The sequence below is a fragment of the Chelonoidis abingdonii genome, chromosome 11 (assembly GCF_003597395.2).
Source record: "Chelonoidis abingdonii isolate Lonesome George chromosome 11, CheloAbing_2.0, whole genome shotgun sequence".
NCBI lineage: Eukaryota > Metazoa > Chordata > Testudines > Testudinidae > Chelonoidis > Chelonoidis abingdonii.
The window spans coordinates 58,475,897-58,486,780 of NC_133779.1; the positions used below are offsets into that span (position 1 = coordinate 58,475,897).

The 10,884-nt window shown below is 51.3% G+C and overlaps 1 long non-coding RNA gene across 1 annotated transcript in view; it reads left to right on the forward strand.

The window, feature by feature from the left end:
- Positions 1 to 10,884, forward strand: part of LOC142047541 (uncharacterized) — a 403,753-nt gene that overhangs the window by 366,820 nt on the left and 26,049 nt on the right. The gene's annotated exons all lie outside the window — the stretch shown is intronic.

The following is a 10,884-nucleotide window of genomic DNA, read 5'->3' on the forward strand; positions in this document are numbered from 1 at the left end:
AACGGAGATCACTTGATCATTGCCTGTTAGAGTCACTCCCTCTGGGGCACCTGGTATTGGCCACTGTCAGGAGATAGATACTGGGCTAGATGGACCTTTGGCCTGACCCAGTACGACCGTTCTTATGTTCTATGTTCACCCACACACAGCAGGGCCCAGCCCCTCCAGCAGTGGGCAGCAGGGATGGACGGACACACACACACACACATACATAGACAAAGCACACAAACACACACACACAAAGCAGGGCTCAGCCCCTCCAGCAGGGGGCAGCAGGGACGGACACACACACACACGCACACACAGACACATGGTAAAAAATGTCCACAATGGCCAAAACTGAAAAAATGTGGTGTAGTTCAAATCTAATGGGATATCGTTTTCTCCCAGATTTCTTGGGTCAGCTGAAAATGCCATTCCCCACTTGGCTCTGCTTTGAGCTGCTACCACAATACTAGGCCGGGGTGTATAAACCACACATGGGAAACAAAGGGATAGGGGAGGCCAAGAGGCCCACTGCCCTGGCCAGACCTTGGGTGGCTAGATCTAGTGGTCAGAACCCAGGAGACAGGAACCTGAGCCAGGAGCTGACCCAAGGGGCAGAGCCTGGAGACAACCCAAGGGTCAGAGCTAGGATTCCCAGGTCGGGAGCTGAGCCAAGGGTCAGAGCCAGGATTCCCAGGGAGGAACTGGGAACTAGAGTTGGGAGCTGAGCCAAGGGTCAGAGCCAGGATTCCCAGGGGGGAGCTGGGAACTGGAGCCGGGAGCTGAGCCAAGGATCAGAGCTGGAGCTGGCGTCAGGGACCCGGTCTGGGATCAGGAGCCAGGCACAGCTCAGGAGCTGGGGAGCAAGTCCAGCTCTGACATAGCAGCCGGCCAGGAATTCACCCAGTTGCACAGACAACTTCCTGTGCCTCCCCCAGCTTAAACAGTGCAACGGGCTCCTCCAGTCAGGGCATCATCACGAGTGGGCCAGGGTCCCATCAGCCGCAGCCTCCTGGCCAGCCGTGGAGTGGGTACCAGGTTACGACAACCTGCTGCGGCTCTGCAGAGCTGGGTTCAGGCCCCGTGGAGCCTTGCACACCTCTGGTGCAGGGATCAAACTCAGATCAGTATTCAACCCAACTGGGCTGGAGATCAGAGCTGTTGAGGGAGAAGACCTGGAGTTACAGCAACTCTGATGACAGGCCAAAGCAGAACTGGACATTGATGCAGGGCTCCAGTTAGATCCAACCACCCCACTGCCTGAGACAGGTGAATGTGCCTCAAGGGGGCACTCCTGGGCTGGGAGCCCCATGATATAGCCCGAAGCTACTCAGCCTTCATATGGGTGAACTGGCCCTGGTCAGACTTTGCAGCTGACTGGCAAACAACAACCAGGAGAGGGCAGTGTTACAGAGTGACCTGGAGCGTGGGGGAAACGGCCCTGACAGCCTAAATCCAGCCAAATGCGAGCAAGGACTGCAGGCTGCACCTCCTGAGTCGGGGCCGTAGCTTGGAAAACAGGGGCACCGGAAAGGTTCTAGGGTTTGCAGCGGATAAGCGACTCAACAGGAGCTCCCAGGGTGCGGCTGGGGGGAAAAGGAGCCACCGGGTGCAATCCTTGGGGATGTAAACGGGGCCAGTGAGGGGGAGCCGAGGAGGGCACTGGAGAGAGCGACTCTGGGATGATGCGCCCAGCTCTGGGGTTTGTTTTGGAACAACTACAGAGGGGCTTGATCCGTTTAGCTGATCAAAGCGGTCGTGAAGTGTGTAAGGACCTTCATGGGGAAAAAAACCCAGGTCCTAACAGGTTCTTGAAGCTAGGGGGGAAAAGGCTGAACAAGAACCAACAGCTGGGAGTTAACGCCAGACACATTGCAGTTAGAAATCAGGCACCTATTTTGAACAGCCAGATGATTAACCACTGGGAAAAACTCTCCAGGGCAGAGCTGGATTGTCCATCTCGTGGGGTCTCCCAGTCCCACTGGAGGCTCTCTTGTAAGACACTTTAGTCCAGAACAAGTTACTGGCTCAATCCATGGGGGAGTGGAGTGAATTTCTCTGACCTGTGGAAAAATTGGAAAGAGTCCAGCAGAGAGCAACAAAAATGATTAGGGGGCTGGAGCACATGATTTACGAGGAGAAGCTGAGGGAATTGGGATTATTTAGTCTGCAGAAGAGAAGAATGAGGGGGGATTTGATAGCTGCTTTTAACTCCTGAAAAGGGATTCCAAAGAAGATGGATCTAGACTGTTCTCAGTGGTACCAGATGATAGAACAAGGATTAATGGTCTTGAGTTGCAGTGGGGGAGGTTTAGGTTGGATATTAGGAAAAACTTTTTCATTAGGAGGATGGTGAAACACTTGAATGGGTTCCCTAGGGAGGTGGTGGAATCTCCTTCCTTAGAGGTTTTTAAGGCCCGGTTTGACAAAGCCCTGGCTGGGATGGTTTAGTTGGGAATTGGTACTGCTTTGAGCAGGGGGTTGGACTAGATGACCTCCTGAGGTCCCTTCCAACCCTGATATTCTATGATTCTATGGTCAAGCTGCTGTCTTCTGGACTGAAACACAGTGAAACTATGAACTACAAATCATACATCATCAGAACAAAATGTGGAGGGGAAACTGGCCCCATGGATTCCAATGGAGCTACGGGCCATTGACCCCAGCTGGGATCTGGCCCCAGTGACCCCAGTGGAGCTACGGCTCATTGACCCCAGCTGGGATCTGGCCCCAATGTCCCCAGTGGAGCTACGGCCCATTGACCCTGGCTGGGATCTGGCCACATTGACGCCAATGGAGCTACGGCCCATTGACCCCAGCTGGGATCTGGCTCCACTGACCCCAGTGGAGCTACAGCTGATTCACACTGTACCCTGAGAAACTGGAATCTGGCACAGGGCCTGCAAACTCCTTGGAGTAAAGAAATTTCCAGGCACCATGCGGCTGTTGACAAGCTATTGACGGTCACACCCAAGCCTAGTGAGCCATGGCAGAGGACTGGCACCAGCCCATGGACACACGTGTTCTGATGGCACCAGGCTGGGATTTAGGTCATTGCCTAATGGGCTTTCGTTCCTCTTTCTGCCCAGGCAAGCTATGGATATTAACTGGCAATTTTTGAAGATCTACCACACCTCTGAGGGACTATTCCCATGATCGCAAGCTGGCTAATTACTAATGTCCCAGCATCCATGGAATGCTCAGTAAGGTTCTGGATAGAGTCTGGAGCGGGCAGGGCCAGGCGTCATGCCAATGCACTGGATGAGTGGGGTGCTGCTTCTGCCACCTTGCTCCCAGCCCATGTTAGCTCCGCGCACGGGCGAGGCCAAGACATCTAGTCTAGCAGCAGAATAATCTCTTCTTGGCTGGGTGTCAATGGATTTTGATGCAGCACATGATCGGCAGAGGGACAGGAAGGGCAGCTCCTATCCAGGACAAGGACTGAGAAAGCCGGGCCCATTGGCAGAGAAGAAACAGCAAACGCCATGAAGGAAACACTCAGCTAAATGGGCATAAAGCATTGGGCATGAGTGGAGCTAAGGCCGATTGACCCCAGCTGAGATCTGCCCCATTGACCCCAATGGAGCTATGGCCCATTGACCCCTGCTGGAGTTTGGCCCCATTGACACCAATGGAGCTACGGCCCATTGACCCCAGCTGGGATCTGGCCCATTGACTTCAATGGAACTACGCCCCATTGACCCCAGCTGGGGTTTGGCCCCACTGACTCCGATGGAGTTACAGCCAATAGACCCCAGCTGAGGATCAAACAGTGGGTACGGGACATCCAGGCAGAGGGACATGGAGCTGTTTATCTTCAGCCACTAGGGGGCTCTCCACAGCAACTGTACACAGCTGTGCTGTGCAGCTGGCCTGCTGAGCACCCTTGAGAGGGGCCGTGGCCAATGTCCTCTGTTCTACTGCTAGCCATGGGCCCCAAGTATCTATCTATCCCCATACACCCCCTCCGTCTATCTAATCTATCTATCTATCTATGCTGTTTCAAACCGCCCATGAATCAATCCCAGTTTCTTTGGATTTGATATTCCTAAATATTGACCACAAGATTTATGGCAATAAATTTCAGCTAAGGGGTGTTTTCAAACTATGTGCTTGCCATTATTCGCCACGTGGCATTGGTCGTGCGAGTCACATGGCTCTGCTTCTGTTCCTTGACTGGTGGGCTCTGACATTTTCAGCAGGGGAAGGGTCACTAGCGAATCACCGCATCATTTCAGCTATCTGGGTTTGTTTGCCTGTTCCAAACACCTGATTTAGGCAGGGTCGAGCCCATGGGAGGCAGGGCTGCCCAGAGGATTCAGGGGGCCTGGGGTCTTTGGCGGTGGGGGACCCTCGTGGCCGAATTGCCACTGAAGACCCGGCACTTTGGCGGTGGGTCCCAGGGCGGAAGGACCCCGTGCCGCGGGTCTTTGGGGAACTTCGGCGGCGGGTCCCAGGGCAGAAGGACCCCCCCCGTGGGCCTTCGGGGCACTTTGGCGGTGGATCCCGGAGCTGAAGGACCCCCCTGCTGCCAAAATGCCACAAAAGACCCAGAGCAGAAGAAGCTCTGGGGGCCCGGGCCCTGCTAGAGATTTCTAGGGCCCCCGGAGCGAGTGAAAGACCCTGGTCCACGGGCCCCGAAAAACTCTCATGGGTTTTCCCCCAGGCAGCCCTGATGGGAGGTGTGACAATAGTTAATTGATCATCTGTGTCTAGAGTTACCAGAGCATGTAGGCCCCCCACTCTTGGAGCAGGCCCCCCATTCCTCTAGGTGCTGCACCAAAAGAGGATCCCACCCTGAAGAGCTGACAACCTAAGTCTGAGACAAGTGAGAACAGGTGGCTACAGACAGGTGAGCCCCTGGAAGCAACCGTGAGACCCTGCCAGTCTGCCTGACAGACAATGGCCTCTGCGCACCATGGCCTGAGCATTGGCAAGGGTTTCGCAGGCAAAGCAGATTCGGGGGGTGTCTGCAGGACCCAGGAGGGGCAGCGTGGGAGCTGCCACGGAGTGCCTTGTTTGGAAATACAAGTGGGCGCTGTGGCGGTGGTTGCTCCCCTGCAAAACTTAACTCTGGGGCCCCTACCAGGGACTTCGCATGTGCAACGTGCTGGGTAGAAGACACCACTTGGAGCCTGGGGCAGCACTGTGCATGACGGAGCAGCTGACTCCTGATGGGCCAGATCTGGTTGAAAAAAAGCCCTCCCCCAGCCTCCACCTGCAGGATGCAGTTGCCCAGCACCTCCATGGAAAAGGCCACTGCAGTGAAATCGATGCTGGCGGAGGGCCAGAGTTTCTGCCACAAAGCTCGCGTTCCCAAATGAGTTTTGCAAGGCAGTTCGGGCGTTGCTGAAACCTTCCACCTCCCCAGGTGGGGCAGACGCTAATCCCCACTGTCCTCTGAGCTCCAGTCTGGAGTGACTGTTCCTCCGGGGAGGGGAGAAGGGAAATTTAGAGCCAGGTGTATGTATGGAGGTGGGAGGGTGGCTGTGAAGATTGGGGGCATGGCTGGGCATGGCAGAGGGCTGCTGAGTCCTGCAGGGAAGGCTGGATGAGCTTAGCAGGGGAAGTGGGATGCTCACACTTGGGGCCAGCTCAACGGAGCATGAATTTAGGGTTGCGTTAGCATGGAAAGGACATGCACTGAACACGCCACAGGCTGGGATCAGCTTTGTGCATTCTTGGCAGGGCCCAGGTCTTTGTTTGGGGTGGTATCTAAGTTATCTCCCTCCCACTCTGGGAGTGGGGCTGGGGAATTCCTGGAGTTGGAATAACAAGGAGACCGGTGGCACCTTAAAGCCTGACAGATTTATTGAGATAAGCTGTTTGGTAAGGACGAAAATGTAAGAGAGCACTAAGCATAGATATACTTGGCACAATGAAGGATAAGGGAATTTTGCCGATGACAAGTCGGGAGACCAATCGCTGAAGGCCAATGCGGTTCGCGCCGGATACGGTCACTCCCCATCATGATGGAGTTGTCAACTACCAAGGAGAGAAAAATTGCTTTTGTATTAGCCAGACACTCCCTAGTCCAGCCTATTCAAACCCCAAACTGATGTGTTAAATTTGCAAATGAAAGTTTCGAAGTGCTGCAGTTGTAGCTTTGACAGTCTGTTTTTCTTTGAAAAGCGATCTTATTTTGCGGATGTTTTGAGCACAGAAGATACTTCTTTGTCTTGGGAAGCGTTAATGGCGTATCTTGATTTAAAACATCATGTTGTATGTAATTTCGCGGAGAGAGAGACTTGTGCTCCAGCAGCATGAGACGCGGTGACTTTGTATGGAAGTAGCGAGATCGATACTACTCAACTGCAGACCTGTGGACACAGGTAAATTAACACAAAGGATCTTGTCAGTTGCACTGAGGCTTTTGTACTATACCAATCGCCTGATGGCGATTTGTGTCATACATTTATTTGTCTTGTGAAAAGTAAAGAGCACGTAAGGCCTGTCCGGTTCCTAGTACAAAGTTCGATTTCTGTGCCACTGGCAAGGGGCACATTTGGCGACTTGCACATATACATATACCATATGTAATGGGCAGTGAATGAGCCCTCATGGTACCTATGACTAGTGTGGTCTGGGCAGTCCTATGAGGTGTCGCTAGCGAGATAATGGGGGACATTAGCAGAGTGCAACACTGGGAGAGATTGTTAGAAGAGAGTGGTATCTCTTTCGCGTTCAATGGTTTCAGATGGTAGGAGTGTGTAGTTGCGGTGAGTATGGCGTATCAGAGTATGTAGGGAGGAAGCTGATCTCTCGACTAAAAAGATGGAATAGACTGCCGACACACTTCCCAAGTCTGTGGAAGAGTAGCAGTGACTTCTGAGATTTCCCCACATACCTCCAGGATAGGTTTGTAGATCATTGATGATCCTGTGCGGAGAGGTTTTAGCTGGGGGCTGTATGTGATGCCCCCTCAAGTGATGTTATCGTTATTTCTTAAGTGGGATTAGTCCTGTCTAGGAATGAGTTCTGAGTAACTGCTTGTCATACATGCTCGATTCAATCCGGTTCCCAATCTCTTGGGGCCCCAGGTGTGCGGTGTATTTGAAGTTTTATAAGGAATGCCTTTTGATAGATGAATCGCGAAGTTGAGTTTTGCTCTGCTCATTCGAGGATTTTAGGACAAATGTGGTTGTATCAAACGACATGCTTTTGTGTGGTTAGGCCTTGGCTGTAAGCATAGAGTGTGATGCTGTCTGGGGAAGCTTGACCGAGATGTAGGTAAGTAATGATATTAGTGGTCGTAGTTTCCGGTACAGGGGGTGCTTATAGTGCATCACTTATTGGCACTGTAAGTGCCAGGAAAGGGAATCTCGTTGACTGCGGTCACGGCGAGGTGATGGTGGGCGGGGGAATATCCATTCATGTTGCCAGCAAAAGCGCTGCTCTGTGTACTCATATACAGATTGCCCACCAGACAGTCTCTAGTAAAAGGGAAATGTACACCAAGAAATCGGACATCAGGATCGTTAACGCAATATACTGAAAGCTCATGCTAGGAGAACACTTCAAATCTTCCCTGAACATTAATAGAAACTACTGAGTAAATTAATAGTAGCATCCTTTGGCAAGATACAACAAAAAACATCATATTCAACAGACTTCAGTATAAAAAGGAGCAATTCTGCACAAAATTTAAACACAACCATCAGTATTGGGTGGATAGACTTATTAGGTGAAGTGCCTCTGGCAGTCAATGCAAATTTAACACCATCAGTTTGGGTTTGGATAGGGACTAGGAGTGGCTGGCTCACTACAAAAGCCATTTTCCATCTCCTGGTATTGACACCACCTCATCAATGATTGGGAGTGGACCACCTCCTCCCTGCCTGAATCGGCCTTGTCAACACTAGTTCTCCATTTGTAAGGTAATTCCCTTCTCTTCATGTGCCAGTATATTTATGCCTGTATCTGTAATTTTCATTCCATGCATCTGAAGAAGTGGGTTTTTACCCATGACAGTTTATGCCCAAATGAATCTGTTAGTCTTTAAGGTGCCACTCGACTCCTCGTTGTTTTTGTGGATACAGACTAACATGGCTACCCTTGGATACTTGGAGCTGGAATGTGCAGGGAAGGGAATAACTGCCAGGATTTGCTTCACCCGTAATTATCCCGGATTAGCACTCCTACCAGCTCCACCAGCAGTGTCCAAGAGGGATTATTGGCAGGGTAGAGATCTTTATCGCCCAATGGATTCACACTGTGATAATCCACACCCACAGCGTGATGCACAGACACCTGTTTATTGGACAGGAGATGGAGCTCAACACCCATCCGGCACCTCCAGAAAAGATGAATCAAGAATGGACAATTTTACTTTGGAGGGAAAAATCAAACGCATGATGACAAAATGGGGACTAGCCAGCCAGGTGGTCGTCCTGCTGAAAAGGACCAGGGGGTTATAGTGGGTCAGAATGAAAATGTCAACAATGGGAGGCTGCTGGGAAAAGGCTGATGTCACCGTGGGGTGGATTAACAGGGATGTTGTAAGTAAGACATGGGAGGTACCTGTCCTGCTCTACTCAGCAATGATGAGGCCTCAGCTGGAGCCCCGTGTCTAGCTCTGGGCACCACACTCTAGGACAGATGTGGAGAGCAAAAAACGCGATAGAAGGTTTAGAAAACCTGACCTGTGAGAAAAGGTTTAAAAAATGGTGCATGCATAGGCACCGACTTCCTCTCTACCCGGGGTGTGCTGGACTCTCCCTCCACCCAGGGCCCTTCCCCCGTCCATCCCTTCCTCAAAGCCCCCCCGCCTCTTCCTGCCCCACTCCTCTCCCCTCCCCCTCAGCACCTCCTGCACACCGTGGAACAGCTGATCCATGGTGGGCGGGAGGCAAGGGAAGGGAGGGGGAGGTGCTGATCAGCGGGGCTGATAGCAGGCAGGAGGCACTGGTGGGAGGGGGAAGTCCTGATCCATGGGGCTGCCAGTGGGTGCTGAGCACCCACTGTTTTTTTCCTGTGGGTGCTCCAGTCCAGAGGCTGGGAATCAGTAGTTTTCTATGTCCACTGAAGGTAGGACAAGCAGGAATGGGCTTCATCTGCAGCAAGGGAGACTGAGGCGAGATACTAGGAAACACTTTCTAACTCTCAGGGGAGTTCAGCTCTGGAACAGGCTTCCAAGGGCGGCTGCAGGATCCCCATCACTGGAGGTTTTAAAGGACAGGTTGGACAAACTCCATCAGGAATGAGGTTACTTGGTCCTGACACAGCACAGGAGACTTGGATTTGATGACCTCTCAAGGTCCCTTCCAGCCCCACATTTCTATGCTTCTACAGAAATAACTGATTCATGGAGTTTAAGGTCAGAAGAGCAGCATCTAATCCGGCCTCCTGCAGAGCACACAGGCCAATACATTCCATTGAGTTACCCAACCTGGAGCTCAATAACTTGGGTTTGTCAAGACGCCAAGATCCGTGTTCAGAGATTCCTCAGGCCAGAAGGGAGCATTGGGATCTTCTAGTCTGACCTGCTGTGTAACACTGGCCAGAGACCTGCCCCCCAAATCACTCCTAGAGCAGCTCTGCTAGGCAAACATCCAGCCTTCTCCTTGAGCCGCTGACCGTCTGAATTTTGAGGTTTTAAAAATGCAATTCTTTGCGCCTTATATCCTTATCGATATAGTGAACAAGGAACAAAGATGCCGGGTGTTGCTTTGCCTGCAGCCAGATAGGGTGTTTTAGTGCAATGTGGAAAGATAAGACAGAGTGTTAAAGTGTTGCTGGATGTGGTGGGAGTTTACTATACGACGGTATAACTCCTTTCCCAAGACAAGGTCAAGCAACCAGCTAGGAGGGGCGAAGGTGATGTGGGGGGAGGTATAAGAAACTCTACAAGCCAAAGGGAAGGTGGACATGGACAGTACACAGCCTCACTCCCTACCCCTCCCATGGGGTACAAAAGAGGTGGTACCAAAGCCCCCAGATTCAAGACTCTCCAAAATGGAACATGACCATAAATTGCAAGGGGTGGGACCAGAGGTAGGTACTATGGGTATAATTAAGCCTATTAAGAAGGAGGAAGGGGAAGGGGAAAAGCTCTACTGCTGTACAGAGCTATGAATATGTTTGCCCTAACATCTGGCCTTTTCCCCAGCCCTCGGATCATTTCTGTGGCTCTTCTCTGCACCCTCTGCCGTTGTCCAACTTCCCTTCAGTAATGTGGACACTGGAGGTGGCGAGCCGGCATTTATTATTTTTGTAAAGATCGCATGATTTTTAAACGCAAGCTCATGATTTTTGCCCGTTCTGAGCTGGCGATACAGGGGCTTATGCACGGAAGCAAAATGAAGATTATACAAGCCTCAAAGATCTGCTTGAGCCTCTCCTGTTTCTTTTCTTAAGCGGTGTGAAAACCGCATGCTGTCTCTTTCATGGAGTGGAACGCTGTGTTTGGCACTGATGCGACTGCTGCTGGAATACTGCACCCAGTTCTGGCATCCGTAATTCAAGACCGATGATCAGTTGGAGAGAGGGCAGAGAAGAGCCACCAGAATGAGTAAAAGATTTGAAAACATGTCTTATAGTGACACACACAAGGAGCTCACTTTATTCAGTTCGACAAAGAGGAGGTTAAGGGGTGACGTGATCCCAGCCCTTAAGCAGAAATTTGATCAAGGAGGCCTCTTCAATCTAGCTAAGATGTAACAAGATCCAATGGCTGGAAGTTGAAGGGAGACAAATGCAGACTAGAAATATGATGCTATATTTTTAACAGGAAGGGTAATTGATTCTTGATAGAATGTACCAAGGACCGTAGGGGATTCTCCATCACTGGCTGTTTTTAAATCAAGATGGGATTTTTTTTTCTAAAAGATCTGCCCTAGTTCAAACAGGAAATAAGTAAATAAATGTAGTTCAGGTGCCTTGTACCCTCATTTTCCTCCA